At 51.6% G+C, this 16,416-nt stretch overlaps 1 pseudogene; it reads right to left on the bottom strand.

The window, feature by feature from the left end:
• LOC123096797 (uncharacterized ATP-dependent helicase C29A10.10c-like) overlaps positions 1 to 15,987 on the bottom strand; it is a 128,831-nt pseudogene extending 112,844 nt beyond the window's left edge.
• Positions 15,988 to 16,416: the final 429 nt, after the last annotated feature.

The following is a 16,416-nucleotide window of genomic DNA, read 5'->3' as shown; positions in this document are numbered from 1 at the left end:
TTTGGGCATAGATGGTCGTCGTTACTCAACGGACTCCCGCACCGGCTTACAATGCCGTGGCCGTCTCTCGCGACCGCACTGGCTTACAACGCCGTGGCAGTCAACCGCGACCACGTCGGCTTAAAACAAGGAGGACAACTTGCCCGTCCGCACCGGCTTACAACGCCACGGCAGGTTCATCTGTCTGTGCCGCCTCAGATGTTGCGGTCGTCTTTTCCGTCCGCCTCTCGCGGCCTGGTCTACATCAACACCCCGAGCCGCACCTGTCTGCATGAGCTGTGTATTGAGTATGAGCAGGTCACTACTTGGGAAGCCCGGTTTTCTTCCAACAAATTGGAGGCAAATTATCATATGTTATCAGCCGCCGTCTGCACTGGATGGTTCAATGGGCAGGCGCACAAATCGCCGCTACTATAGTTCGGTTAACTTCAAACAGCCAGTTGGAAGGAACCATTGGCCGAGTTGCTGACACGGCTCATACGGGACCATTTATAACCCGCCACAGTCACTTTCAACCTTCTTTGGATTCACATCGCGCTATCAACGCCAATGATATACACCTTCTGCTATGGTCAAATATGGAGAATCTCAAGCCAACTCCTTGAGTCGTCTTGAGACTTGGGGGCTACAATGACATGACTCAACAAATCGTGCCAGTTTCAGCAGGCTCAAGAATTCCGGGTCATTGGAGGAAAAAATAACCCGGCTTTGGAGATTACTGCTCTATCGATGCAAATTTAAAGGCCGTCAGAAATATATCTGGCTTAAAATAAATATTCCGGTTTAAAATCCGGTTCAAGAGACATCTCTCTCCCGCAAAGCTTTCAAGCTCTCAAATCCGGTTCAAGGTAAATTTGTCTCTTACAAAGCTTTTAAGCTCTCAAATCCGGTTCAAAGTTCTGGTTCAAAAAGAATTAATCTCTCGCAAGATTCGAGTTCTCAGAAAAAATTAAAGGTTGCCAAAAAGAACTTGCTGCCATGATGCGCGGTTCAAACATAGGTATCCTGCCTTACGGCTTATCTTATTATGGTCACTTGGGGGCTTCCTGTTCAAACATAGGTCGTATTCGAACCAAAGAGAACATAGCTGTCGATACCCTTTTGATTGGCAAACTGCCGAACCTACTTGGGGGCTTCTTGATCGTATCCGAATCATAGCTCAACCCCTTTGGGAATCGACATGGATCGTATTCGAATCAGCGTCGCTAAACAACTCTTAAGGTCATTTGGGGGCTTCCTATTCAAATATAGGTCGTATTCGAACCAAAGAGAACATAGCTGCCGATACCCACTTGATCGGCAACGCCAACGCCACTGGGGGCTATATGATCCTATTCGAATGTTAGCTTAACCCCATTGGAACGGTTTACTGATGGTATTCGAATCAGAAGCCTCAAATTTTTTATCTCTTTCTCATACAGTTTTTGTAATCACAAATATTTGAGTTGTCACAAATATCATGTGTGCCGGCTTTTACAGAATTGGGTTCTCACCCTCACTGTCCGGGTCACATAAACCGGCGGTATCATTCAAGGGATCATAGGGATCTTGTGATCTACTTGTGTGCAGGGTAAGACTACATTTGGGTGGTTACCCGCCCTGGCTTTTGACGTTAAGTCGCCAGGGCATATGTTGTTTAAACTCTGTGCAGGATTTACAGAGCTATGACTTACATAAATGATTCAGTTCAAGCCCATCATCGAAATATTGACATTGGTGTCTCAAAAGGGTTATCAATTCTTGATTTTCTCAAAGGCTATAAATAGCCGGGTTATAAAAATTCCGGCTTACAATAGAGGCGTAATAAATCGCCATCGGCCAAGAGCCGCCGGGTATTTAAACTCCGGATTTACTTGTCAACAGATAAGGTATTTGAAATCTTTAAATAGCCAAACTTGGCTGGATTTTCATTATGATTTGAATGATTGAGGTTTTCAAACCGGGTTAGTCAAATCTTTAATAGCCAACAAGGCTGGATTTTTATTATGGTTATCAGAAACTAATATTATGATTGAGGTTTTCAAAGTCGCTTCAGCGCAATGGCTATTATTTTATCAATGGATATGATTTATTCTACAATGGAAGGAATAGTCCCGAGTCGCTGCAGGCTTACAACCCGGCACTTGGGGGCTACATTATTCAAATTGATATTACATCGAATATGCAAGTCCCATGTTACTGCCAGCATGTACCATGGCACTTGGGGGCTAATGCAAAGTCATTGTTTGCTCAACATCATTGAAGACCCGACTCATCACATCGTAATGAGCCGGCCCTTGGGGGCTACCAATTGCTCCTGTCGAAAATTCAAGGTACACAAGCCTTAATCTATTATATTGAAAGACCCACTACTCAGTTGGTAGAGTACAAAGCTCTTAACCTTGTGGACGTGGGTTCAAGCCCCATGGTGGAGATTACATCATATGATGTTATTATCAATGAATCATATACAAAGTCCAAGCTCAGTAATATCTTACTAAGCCGGCCCTTGGGGGCTACACGTTGCTGCTCAAGTTTACATGGTTATATCTAAAAAGTCCCTGCTCATTATTGCATAATGACCTGGCCCTTGGGGGCTACACTGGTTGAAGTTTTTATGAGCATAAGGCAATTACAAGTCCCAGGTTGCTGTAAGCATGACAACCCAGCACTTGGGGGCTACAGGTGATATGCATATAAGGGAGAAAAAATCTTCAAATTCTTAGTTTGGATTAGACCAGATTAACCCGGTGTCTGCAACAATCATGACCCGGCATTATTTATTTATAACCCGGCAATTTTGGCAATCATAAATTGGTAAGATCTACATCTTTAAGCCGGTTGAATATCAGTTGAATATTTCAAGACCAATATTTTTGTCAAGTCAGAGCATTGAAGGACGACTCAAATGGATTATTTCTTATAATATTTCTCTACAACAGCCAATGTCAGCAAATTGGTTATGAAGCTGGCCTATTGACCCGGATTTTTTAGAAGTGCCTGGATTTTTTGCATTGGCAAGGTTTGGACATATCTGTTAAAAGAGATTTGCTATAAGATCTTGAGTATGCATCCAGGAGGAAAATGACAAGGACTTAAAGATGATCAGGTGCCGGTTCAGGAAAATATTTAACCCGGAGCACAACCTATCAAGTTTGTTCTTGTGTTTATTTTACAGGATCAGTTTAACATGGATGAATCCAAATTAAACTGGGGGCTAATGTCGGGGATATACCCCGCGGTATGACCCGGCCAGGAGTATGACCCGGCCGGACTTGGCGCTTCATTGTAACCCGACGGAGGATTGGCGACTCATGAGCCTGGCGACTTAATGTAACCCCGACGGCGGGTCAGACAGAAGAGTAGGCCCAAGGCCCAGAAGGCCGGCTCATGTTATGGTGGGCCGGCTTAAAAGGAAAGGGATGACGAATATTGCCTTTACGCGGAAGCAAGACCCGGACTTTTATTCAACTTGTAAGAAAAGATAGACTAGCCCTAGTCCTACTAGGACTCCATATGTAACCCGCCCCTCCAACTTATATAAGGAGGGGGCAGGGCTCCCCAAAGGGGGGAAGCAAGAAACAATCTCTAGGGCTAGACACAAAGAGCCGGCTTACCGGCGACTCTCTCATGATCATAATGAGACCTAGCCTCAAACAGCATGTAGGGTTATTACCGGATGATGTTTCCCGGGGCCCAAAGCTGTCTAAATCCCTATCTTGTGTTGTGTCTCTCGATTCCGCCCAACCCCACTCAAGCTACCGCAAGATGTGTTGGCCTCGCAACTAAGTCCTGACACTAAGGCCATCTGCCGTGACAATTCCACGACAGACTCCATCCGAGCTATGTCGCGACTTGGCCCGATATAGAGGCACCACACACCCCCTCTGCTTCACTAATGAAGTAATGGAGCACGAATTCCCAGAGGGGTTTAAACCCTTGAATATTGAATCATATGATGGAACAACTGACCCCGCAGTATGGATTGACATGGCCCGCGGTGATGATCTCCATGCCATTAAATACCTCCCACTAAAATTAAAGGGACCAGCCCGGCACTGGCTAAACAGCCTCCCAGAGAACTCCATTGGCAGCTAGGAAGACTTGGAAGACGCCTTTCAAGACAATTTCCAAGGTACATATGTTCGGCCTCCAGACGCCGATGGCCTCAGTCACATCATCCAGCAGCCCGGAGAATTAGCCAGGAAACTCTGGACTAGGTTCCTAACTAAAAAGAACCAAATTGTCGACTATCCGGATGCCGAAGCACTCGCGGCCTTTAAACATAGCGTCCGCGATGAGTCGCTCACCCACCACCTCGGCCAAGAATAGCCAAAGTCCATGGCAACTCTTACTGCACTAATGACCCGCTTTTGCGTGGGAGAAGATAGCTGGCTCGCTTGTAGAAGCAATAGCGCAAGCGATCCTGGCACCTCCGAAGTTAGGGACGGCAATGGAAAGCCACGACGCAATAAAGACAAGCATCGCAACAATAATGCAGGAACCCAAGACATAATGGTCAACACCGGATTTAGTGGTTCCAAAATCGGTCAACGGAAGAAGCCATTTAAGGCAAACAGAGATGGTCCATCCAATCTAGACAAGATACTGGATCGGCCCTGTCAGATCCATGGCAGCCCCGACAAACCCGCCAACCACACCAACAGAAATTGTTGGGTTTTCAAACAAGCCGGCAAGCTCAATGCCGAACACAAAGGGAAGGGGCCGCCCAGTGACGGTGAAGAAGAGGAGGCTCGCCTACCGAGCACCGGGGGACAGAAGCAATTTCCCCTTGAAGTAAAAACAGTAAACATGATATACGTGACGCATACCTCTGAAAGGGAGCGCACGCACGAACTATGAGACTACCACACCATAAAGCCGGACGCCCCAAAATTCAACCCATGGGCGGCCTGCTCGATCAGTTTTGATCACAAGGACCACCCAACCAGTATCCGTCACGGAGGTTCGGCAGCTCTGGTCCTCGATCCAATTATCGGCGGATTCCATCTCACGCGAGTCCTCATGGACGGCGGCAGTAGCCTCAGTTTACTCTATCAAGACACTGTCTGCAAAATGGGCATTGACCCTTCAAGGATCAATCCCACCACAACTACCTTCAAGGGAGTAATACCCAGCGTAGAAGCTCATGGCACAGGCTCAATCTCACTGGAAGTCGTCTTCGGTTCACCGGAAAACTTCCGACACGAAGACTTGATCTTTGATATTGTCCCATTCCGCATTGGCTACCACGCACTGCTTGGGCGAACCACTTTTGCTCGTTTCAATGCGGTCCCAAACTACGCCTATCTAAAGCTTAAGATGCCCAGTCCACGCGGCACCATAACGATCAACGGAAACACAGAACGCTCCCTCCGCACTGAGGGGCATACTGTGGTAATCACAACTGAAGTACAAAGCGGCCTCCTCAAGCCGCATATCTCATCGGTCATTAAACCGCCGGCCTCTACTACACATGACCGGTCAATTTTAGAGCTCGATCAGCAGCTCCGCCTCCGTCGTTCACCTCTTATACCCGCGGAGTTTGCACCACGCATACATAATTATGCACTCAAAATACCTTGGTCATCAACGGAGGCACAATACGGACAGGCCTACAAAGCGGTTCGTCCGGACTTTATCCTTTTCTCTTTTCTAAATATTTTCTTATCTTTTTGCCACAGGTGAATCAATACCTGTCCGTCCTATGGACCTGAAAGGACTCTTTATGAGCCCGGCTTTCCTACAAATAACCGGGGATTGCCCCCTTTAAGGAAGCCTTTTCGCGAAAGCACAGGCAGCGCAGACGTGCGACAGGAGGTCCAAAAGATTTTTTGTAGACCAAAAACTCTATTTGAAACCTGTACAGAGCCTTTTTCCTCAACCCTTGACCCCTGGCACATAAAATGGCCTGGGTGGTGGTGTCATAATCTGTAAGATTACGTTCGACGTATCAATCAGATTTTAGTGAACATAATCCGTCTTCAGTATTTGCTTTTCCGCATACAAACATACCTTGCTTCTTCGGTTGTTTCACGCAGACACCTCGGCACAAATCGCCAGGGGCTTGATAGGGCAACATATGGGTTGCCGAAAAAGTCCGAACAACTCTATAGCATACTTCTGCGTCATGAGTTTGGCATTATATGGATAAGCTCCGAATCATGTCTTTGGTCAATATTTGGGTTGCCCAGCTCCTGTGCTTGCTACCCTACGTTCCGTCTTATCGGCTAGGTTAGTAAAGTGAGAACTACTGTGATTGTGTTTCCGGTTCACCTGGTCAAACACCTCAGTAGAGGAAGCCGAAAACTGACTGTCATGATGCGGCGAGAGCTGGTCAACCACTCGGTGATTTATCAGAATCTTTTGTGATTTCTTCCGTATTACACGAAGGACCGTTTTTTCTGGTCACCTATGTAACGCAACCGTATTCGAATAACTGCGTACATACCAGGGGCTACATCGTAGACCCACCGTAAAACTCCTATGGCTAAGTGCAGGTGCTAAAGCCCTACAGTCCGATTGCCTAGTTCGCCGCACCGACACCTCCGTTCCGGACCAAGGCGTTGGGTTAAGAGTGATCAGGTGCTATTCCGAACACCCCCGTATTATATGCGAGGGGGCCGAAGCAGACGACTGGCAAACTTTCAGGTTATAAGAAACGGCCACATAGGAGGAAATAATGGCAAAGGTATATAACACAGCTTTAACGTATCATAATATTGCTTTCACAATTCCGGTACATTTATTCAAATATAATATCCTTCGAGCACTGACCCTCCATCAAGCGGGCGATGGTCCTTGCCTCCAGGCGGACCCTTGGTTGCAACATCGGTTTCCTTCATCTTTGCCCAGTACATCTTGACGCGGGCAAAGGCCATCCGGGCACCTTCTATGCACACCGACCGCTTGACGGCGTCAATACGCGGCACTGCATTGACAAGCCGCTGCACCAAACCAAAATAGCTGGTCGGAACGGGTTTGGCTGGCCATAGCCGAACCACGACGTCCTTCATGGCAGCTCCAGACATCTTGTGTAGCTCGGCCCACTGCGCCATCTGTTAGTTCAGCAGCGCCGGACGCCTTGCCACATTGAATTGCGACCAGAAAAGCCTCTCCGCAGCATGTCCTTCCTGTGCTTGGAAGAACTGCGCCGCGTCGGAAACACTCTTCGGCAGATCCAAGAACGCGTCTGGAGAACTCCACATTTGGTTAAGCAGAGCATACTTTGGGTCGCCGAACTTAGTCTGTAAAAGAAAGGGCTTACCAGCTGCTATCTCCCCAGCCCGTCGGATCTCCTCCCGAGCCGCTCTAGATTCGGATCATGCTTCTTTCGCCTCTAGTAAGGCCTTGTCGAGTTTGGCTGCCTTGGCTTTGTTATTCTCCTCGAGAGATTTTCACCTGCTAGTGGCATCCTTCAGCTCCCGCTCCATGGTAGATATTCTCTCCTGGCACTGGTGCTGAGCGGCCTATTCGGCCTTTAAATCCGCAGCCGCCTTCTTGGCAGCCGCGTCGCTCACTCTGGCCTACTCCTTGGCCTGGGCAAGTTCAGCCCGAAGGGTCTCAACCGCGGTAGCACCATCTACAGTTATGCATGTCACAATATATGATTTTCTGCCTCATGCTCATACTAGTATACATGCATAAACAAGCTGCCCCAACACATACCTTGTGCCTCGTCGAGCCGCCTCTTAATAAGAGTGATATCCTCATCCGCTAACTCAAGTTTCTGCTTTAGATCTGCAACTTCCGTAGCTCGGGTAGTCGCCATGGACGTAACAGCCTGTGTTCAAATTAATTAGGTTACTTCCTGAGCATATCTTTTTGATCCTCTGACCGCCTCCCTGTGGAAGCCGACCAGAGCCTCAGGGGCTACTATCTGTACACGGGCGCATTGTGCATGTAAAAATAGTTAAGATACTACATTGCCTACCTCGAAGCCTCTCAACAGGCCCACGAAAGCTTCATTCAATACGCTTCTCATGGACAGAACCCTTTCAACTGCTGTACCCATTAAGGTATGATGTTCCTCTGAGATGGACGCGCTTTGTAATGTGCTCATCAGAGTATCCGGCACCTCCGGATTCCCGGAGGCCGTTGCGGGAGTATGCATTCCCTTCAAAGGGGTACATCGGCTCGACCCTAGAGTCGTCTTTGGCTGTAAGCCGGATAGTTCAGGGCCTTCATTGCTGGCCCCCCAGGGGGCCACGCCCCCTGGACCCTTGATGATCGAAATACCACCCTTGGGCGTTGTTTTCATTTTCCCCCATGCTGCTTGATGGTCGGGGGAGATTCTCCGAGATGACACCTCGAAGTCATCCGCCCTAAGAGGCGAGGAAGCATGAGAAGGCGTCTCGCTTTCCATCATCCCCGGAGATAAGACCCCTGATGAGGAGGACTGTCGGGGTGGACTGTGGGCCCAACTGCAAGCATATAGTTTAAATGTTACCCCTACAAACCAAAAAGAACGAGATATGTCTAGAGCATCCTTGTTCACTTATGATTCAGCAAGGGGCTTGTCCCTAGAGAGGTTCCTTGTGACGACATCGGCTTCGGAACCCGAACCATATGGTAGGGATACCTTCCCTCTCTTGGGTGCTTCCACCTCCAAGTCTTCGGATGCAGTCCTTCTCCTCCCATGAGGGGAAGGGATATCACCTTCTCCTTACCCTTCGTCTTTCAAAGAGGGAGCTCCAGTCTCCCCGGATATAGTGTCTGGCATACCTGTAGAGTGGAGGCCGCTTTTGGCCTCTTCGCTCTTCTTCTTGTCCTCTTACGCTGGCACTTGATATGGCGCCGGGACCAGCATCCTCGTCAACACAGGATCGGCCGAGTATTCGGGAAGTGGAGCGGAACACCTAATTCGTTCCGCCTTCTTTATCCAGCCCTGGTCAAAAGTAGAGCTCTCAGTACATCGCTATGGGATAATCAACCAAGTTGCGGTCAGAAATTGCGTGCTTACCGAGGTATCCGGATGGTTGCAGTCGAGACCGATATCCTATGATGTGTCCGGCCACTTCTTTCGAGTCTGGAAGAATAGTTTCCACATCCCTTTGTGTGTTGTGCTGAAGAATTGCCGAAGGGTCCGCGGTCCTTCCGGATTGAACTCCCACATACGGAGAGGCCGTCACTGGCATGGGAGGATTCGGCGGACTAGCATCACTTGGATCACGTTAATAAGGCCAATGTCCCTTTCGAGGATACTCCGGATATGACTTTGCCGCGTCTGTACTTCATCAGCTGATCCCTAGTCTAGCCCCTTATTTATCGATGATGCAAGCCGCAATGGAGGGCCAGATCGGAACACTGGTGCGGCTGCCCATTTGGTGCCGCGGGGTTCGGTGATATAGAACTACTCCTGTTGCCATGAGTTGGAGGTTTCCGTGAAGGTGCCTTTTGGCCAGATAGTGTTGGCAAGCTTGCTCAGCATAGCACCGCCGCACTCCGCTTGCTCCCCGTTAACTAGCTTTGGCTTCACATTGAAAGTCTTGAGCCATAGGCCAAAGTGTGGGGGGATGCGGAGAAAGGCTTCGCACACGACGACGAACGCCAAGATGTGGAGAAAAGAGTCCGGAGCTAGATCATGAAAATCTAGCCCATAATAGAACATGAGGCCGCGAACGAAGGGGTGAAGAGCGAACCCTAGCCCAAGAAGTAAGTGGGAGATGAATACAACCCTCTCGCCGGATTTTGGTGTGGGGATGACCTGCCCTTTTGCAGGGAGCCTGTGGGGGATTTCCGCAGTCAGGTACCTCGCCTTCCGAAGCTTCGTGATGTCCTCCTCGGTGACGGAGGAGGCTGCCCACCTACCTTGGGAGATGGATCCGGACATAACTAGAGGGCCTGGTAACGATGGAAGAAATCGAATCCTGGGTGCTGGAGCCTGAGGTTTGGAAGGTTGAGGAAGAGGTAGGCGTGGGGGAGAAAGACAGGTCTGTACCCCTTTATAAAGGCGAAGAATATCGAACGCCTCCTCATGGGCCTTAAAGCTCGCCTATTCCCAAGGAATCGCCAACAACACGGTTGGATTACCCACGACCATATTGATGAGGATCCCGTGGTAAGGGGACACGATCTCTGCTTCGACAAGACGTGCCAATGGAAACCGCATCTCGAAACATGGAGCGGGAGGCTAAAAAATGGTTCCAAATAATGACCGGGCGGAGACGTGGCGTCTCACTATAGAAGATGTCAGTAGATGGGACTTGTTAAATATAATACTCCTTGCGGAGCTTGTTTTGCAAAGCCGGACACGTTCTCTATGTTCGAAGACTACTTTGAAATATTCGGAGGAGGAACCCGCCTTGCAATGCCGAAGAAAATCTGCACGCCGGACACATGATCATTGAAGCCTCGTTCAGGGGCTACTGAGGGAGTCCTGGATTAAGGGGTCCTCGAACGTGCGGGCTATGTGACATGGGCCGGACTGATGTGTCATGAAGATACAAGACAGAAGACTTCCTCCCGTGTTCGGATGGGACTCTCCTTTGCATGGAAGGCAAGCTTGGCGTTCGTATATGAAGATTCCTTCCTCTGTAAACCGACTCTGTACAACCCTAGGCCCCTGCGATGTCTATATAAACCGGAGGGTTTAGTCCATCTAGGGTTTAGCCATCACGATCTCATGGAAGATCAACTCTTGTAATCCTCATATTCACCAAGATCAATCAAGCAGGAAGTAGGGTATTACCTCCATCAAGAGGGCCCGAACCTGGGTAAACATTGTGTCCCCTGTCTCCTGTTACTATCGACCTTAGACGCACAGTTCTGGACCCCCTACCCGAGATCCGCCGGTTTTGACACCGATAATGCGTACTGCATTTGTCATTGTTTTCCCTTTTCGACCAACATAGATGCTGGATAGCCAATCTGTACTACTTTCCCCCTTCCTTTCATCTTTGAACCACATCCTAGATTCATGCTATACAACTTTCCTGTTTGATCCAACACCTAGATTCGAGTGCAGAAGCGGAAAAAGCACACATGGAGCTAGAGCAATGCATGTGGAATAAGTAAATTATACCTTAAGGTTCTCGGGGTGTGTCTCAGTGGGCGGCCGGAGGCCGATCTTCCCACACTATGTACAACAGCAAGGAAGAAGGGGCCAGAGGCCCTCCCGCGCTGCCGCTGGGTGAAAGAGAACAACTGCGCCGGTAGTGGATTCCCTCCCTCGCCGACGGCGACAACGTTAAGCCTCCTTCCCTTCCCGGCGGACGGATCCTGCCGGCTCTTTGACCAGTAGTGAGGGGAGAGGGAGAGGCCAACGAAGTCTTGTTTAGATCTGGAGAGGGTGAGAGAGTGTGAAGAGAGCAACTACAAGCGCTGAGGCTCCAGCGTGTATATAGTGGAGAGAGTGTGTGAAGAGAGCAAACCCTAGAAAACAAGCGCCGAGGATGCAGCGTGTATAGATGGAGTGGTTTTCTTTTTCTCTCCATAAAAATCATTTTAAATTGTGCATGAAAAGGAACTCTTTATTTAACATAGTGAAGAAAAATCCTAGGGGCAATGGTAGTATGTGAAGAAAATTTAACGCTCGAAGGATTCAACTCGCAATTAACGCTGCACGCCCCCCCCGGCCGTGCTTACTAACGTTCACGTGTGGTACACGACCCTCCGAAGTGAACAACAACTACACACGGTCAAAATATCGGAAAGGTGGGATGCACCATCCTCCAATTTTAAATATTTTGGGCACTTGTATTTGGCTTAAGTCAGTGTGCCACCATATGTACTAAGGGTTACAGCGGGTGCTAAGAAACTAGGGCGTATTGAGAGTAATTGCCATGCCATTTATTTGTGGGGTCACTTGCAAATGGTGAAACTCAGGAAAATCTTTTGCCTCCATTTTGATAAAACGAGAAATTGAATTTTAATTATTTAGTTTGTACACTTTGCTCTCTTCCAATAATTTTGGGCACTTGTATTCAACCTAAGTCAGTGTGGCACCTATCTCGTACTACTCCCTCCATCTAGGTGTAAGTCAAGTTAGAAGGTGTAGCGGGACCAAGGTGCATGCAGATTGGAGGAGAAGGAGAAACTTGACTGGTCCTTCCTCCAATCAAAGCCCTGATTTCTGTCTCTAAACGCAACAATTAATCACAACAACTAAGAGATGCCGTTTTAGCTACCATGCAGGGCCATGTATTAACTCGCATGCAAGCCGACTTTGATTCCTTGACTGATCAACGCACAATTGTGCTCCATGCATTGGGTTTCCGGGGGAGATAACAAGGTAGAGTAAGTAACAACGCTCGCTAGCAACGAGGCTAGGAGGGGATTTAGATGTGAAGTTAATTGTCGGTGTACAAAAGAAGGGGTGCACCTTTGTACCCCTTTACCTGTGCACGGACAGTCGGAGCCGCGCCCACGGCCGCACCAAGCAGAATAGGGGAGGTGAACCGAGGTAAAACCGAAGCCCAAGACAGCCAGAGCAACGCCAAGGCCGAGACCACAAAGAAGCAGAGAGGCGAAGCAGGTTCCCCCGGCAAGATCCTTGCCGGGGGCAGTCTCAGCGGCCCCGGCAAGACCCTTGCCGGGGCAGCTCGCCCACACCAGCGGAGTGAGCCACCCTCGAGCCCACGAGTTCCAACTCAACCAACCACGTTGGAACTAGGGCTCGGGAGACACCTCCATGGTGGCATGCAGATCTTTGTCAAAACCAAGGAATATTCAAGATCAGATGAGGATTAAAAGACAACGGTCCTCGGCAAGATCCTTTCTGAGGAGAGCCACATGACCCCCGGCAAGATCCTTGCCGGGGACGACAGCGCGCCACGGAAAGACCCTTGCCAGGCCACCCGGCAAGGCCCTCACCAAGGACGCCAGCAGGGCCATCTCTAGGCCTGCACCAACCAAGTCTCCACCGCCGTTCGCATGCAGCTGCCAGCCCAACCAGCTGGGCGGGCACCTGCGTGGCAACATGCAGCTTCCAAGCCAACTCAACACACGCCTGCGTGGCGGCATGCAGATCTTCCTGAAGACCCTACCACCACGCCACCTCAGCTACCTGCCTGCCTACATGGCGCCGCACGCATCGCTGGCCAGGGCGCGTGTTGAAGCGAGGAGGAGCGGCGACGGACGGGACGGGCCTCGCTCCCGTCCCCGATAAAGCTAGGGGACACCTCAGCGGCGCATTAAGTGCATCTTGTCCTGTAATACGAACGATAAGCTCGTAGCACTGTGTGCCTTTTCACCTCCTGTGTGCCACTGTGGCAGCCCCTTTCGACTATAAAAGGAGGCCCATGGCGTACTGAAGAAGGATTCGGCTCTTTGGAACCATGCAGCCACCATAGCTAGTTCGAGAGCTCAAGAACTCTCTGAAATACATCCACCAAAGCAGGACTAGGGTTTTACGCATCCTCACGGCCCGAACCTGGGTAAACGATCCTTGTGCTGATTACTAATCCTGCTCTTCTTGCAACCCTGCGCCCCGACAACCGTAGCAGGGATTCTTGTGATCCCATAGGTGTCGTTCCACACCGACATCTTTGGCGCGCCAGGTAGGGGGCGCAATTGTGAGAATCTGGTCTAGTAGTTAGCCTAGCGTTTCTTCATCGCCATGGCTCCCAAGAAGAAGACAGCTAAAAGGACAGCACCGCCTGCAAACGCGAAGGATGCCAGCGTGGCAATAGAAAAGTTAAGTCATTCAGAGCCTTGAGTTATTTCCTTTTATACATAAGGTTATCGTCCTCGGAGATCTTGCCTATGTATGAAAAACCTGCACGCAAAGGGGCCCTCCCGCAATTGGCAACGCCCTTGTTCTATTTCGAGTCCGCTCAACAGCTCAAGCGGCCGCGTCGAGAGTGGCAGGGTAGCCTTCCGCACTTGGCAACACTCTCGATTCTGACTCGAGTCAAGCTCGACAGTTCGGGCGGCCGCGCTAAGGGCGGTAAGGTGGTTCGCCCGACAGCAAGCACACCTGGCAGGCCAATGGGGATCCGTCCCCAAGACGCCGCCCTGGGTTTACGCGCCGGCAAGCCTACCCAGTTACGTAGGGCGGACATACAGAGAAAGGTCGAACAGGAAAATAACATGCATAATACCAAAGTACTGCAGAGTTATGTTACATCTAATTGTTGCTGCAGTTCTAACTAAAGATAGAAATTGTCTTGGCCATGAATCTGCAGCGACGATAAGAAACGGGGTGCCTAATACCGACGCTGGCCCTCCACCCTCAGAATTCCGCCGACACCGCTGATGATGGGCTTGATGCGCTCCCTGAGCGGCGTGAGGTTAGTATCCTCCGGCAAGCTCTCCAGCACGGCGTCGAAGTCGAGGTCGGGGTACCAGTATGCCACCTTGGTGAGAACCTTGGTCATGGCGCCCTGGCAAAGCCTCCGGGCCTCGTCGGCCAGTGAGGCCGCCCGGTTGGCGTGAAGCTGCTCCAGGGCCCCGAGAACACACTCGAAGAACAGGGTCAGCTTGGCGTACCTCACATTTGGCATCCCCATAGCGGCTAGCTGCGCGGTGATCCTGCCGGCGACGTCCTCGAGACAGCCGATCCAGCGGTTCACGCCCTCCGCGGAATCCTTGTGCTCGGCGGCCTCGTTCTTCCGCAGCTTCTTCTTGGTCTGCAGCTCCTTGGCGAGGGTCCCTTCCCGGGCCTTGGCCTCTGTGAGCATTCCCTCAAGGCCCTCCAGCTTCAGCTTGAGGTCCTTGATGGATTTGTTGGCCTCGGAGAGTTCCCCGGCCTTGCTGATGGCTGCGCCCCGCGCCTCCTTCAGGGCGCCGTTGAGCGTGTCCTTCTCCTGGGTCAGCTTCAGGGCCTGGTCTTTCAGCCCGTTCTGCTCCACCTCTAGCTCCTTCACCTTGCCGGCATGAACTTGAGCTTGGGCATCGAGCGCCTCCCTGTGCCTCTGCTCCAGCTCTTGGGTCTGCTGCCTGACAAGCTTGTCCACCTCCCTATCCTTGGCGTGGAGTTTGGCGTTGAGGTCCGCCTCGTGCTTGGTGAGGTCCTACTCCTGGGAGTTCAGCGCGGCCTGGTGCTGGGTCCGGGCGGCCTTTGCTGCCGCGGCCAAACCCTCCGCCGTCTCCTGGGCCTTCTCGATGTCGGCCAGCTTCATGGTGAGCTCCACGTCGCGCTTGGCCAGCTCGCCCTGGGCGGTCTTCAACTCCTCGTGAGCCTGGCGGAACTAGTCCTGCGTCTCGGCGACGCGCTTCTGGAGGTCCGCCTTCGCCTTCTCCACCACCGCCATCCTGGACTTCAGGAAGCTGGCACCCATGGCGTGGAGGAGCTGCTCTTCATGGGAGCCGTCACCACCAGCGCTCGGCTCATCAACAATCTCAAGCGCGGCGGCGGCGAGCACCTCGTCGTCAAACACCTCCCACTCGACGGGAGCCCTGGTGCTCGACGCGCCTGGGAGGTGGACGAAGAGATTGTCGCTCACCTTCAGGTACCTGCCAGAGCTAGAGGCAGCGGAGGAGGAAGGCTGGTCATCGACGACCTCCTCCTCGGCAGCAGCCTTGCCAGCCTCTCCGGCAGGCCCCTTGCCGGCCTCCTCGGTGGTAGCCTTGCCGGCCTCCCCGGTATGCCCTGTGGCGGCGTCCTCCACGGCGCCACTGGCGGCCTCCTCGGCCGCAATCTTCTCGGCCGCCGCTGCGGTGTCCTTGGCCACGTCCTCGATGACGGTTCCCAGGTCCTCCCGGTCCGCCGAGAGAGGATCTGGATATCAAGAAGAGGGTGGGGTAGAGCCAAGATCAAAGATTCAAAAAGAAGAGAAAAAGCAGGGACGAAAGGCCAGAGACTTACCAGTCCCGGGCTGGGAAGCAGAAGTCCCCTCCCCACCAACATCTGGCGCTGAGGCGAAGCCACCAGCGCCCAAGTTCTCCTCCTCCTCCTCCTCCATGTGCGTGGGCTCGGTGCTTGGCGCCCTTGCCGGGACACCCCTTGGGGCGGTGTGGTTGATGGGGGCGGCGTGGTGGGAGTAGCCCTCTGTGGCTCCTCCCGCTGCTGCTCTCCTCCTGCATACGCGACAAGGTCAGTGCCAAAGTATCATACCCCTGACACATGTCGACGAGGAGTGAGCAGTGAACTTACGGTAGGGGCTACGCCGGGGGCTGTTGTCCGGGCTGCTCAACACCACCAGTGGAGCCCTTGAAGTACCAGCCGGGGGCTGGCCGCCCGCCGAGGTCTTGGCCCTCTTCACCCTCTGGGCCAGCATCTCCACGTCCTTGCAAAGATGAAAACGAGTCAAGACAAATGATACAGATTGAGGAGACAGAGATGACGGGAAAGAGCCAGATACTTACTCGTCGTCCACCTCCTCCTCTGTTGTTTTCCTCTTCCTCCTTGGGCTGAGGGATCCAAAGTCGAAGGTGTCCCCCGCGTCGGTGTTCACTGGAGGAGGGGAGGAGGGCGGAGTCTGGGCGCGCTTGGGCGAAGAGGAGGCTGACGCTCTCTCTTCGCCGCCGCGGCCTTCACCACTTTCTTCGCCGCCG

This window comes from Triticum aestivum, chromosome 4D (genome assembly GCF_018294505.1).
Source record: "Triticum aestivum cultivar Chinese Spring chromosome 4D, IWGSC CS RefSeq v2.1, whole genome shotgun sequence".
Taxonomy (NCBI): Eukaryota; Viridiplantae; Streptophyta; class Magnoliopsida; order Poales; family Poaceae; genus Triticum; species Triticum aestivum.
This window is presented reverse-complemented; position numbering and strand designations above follow the sequence as displayed.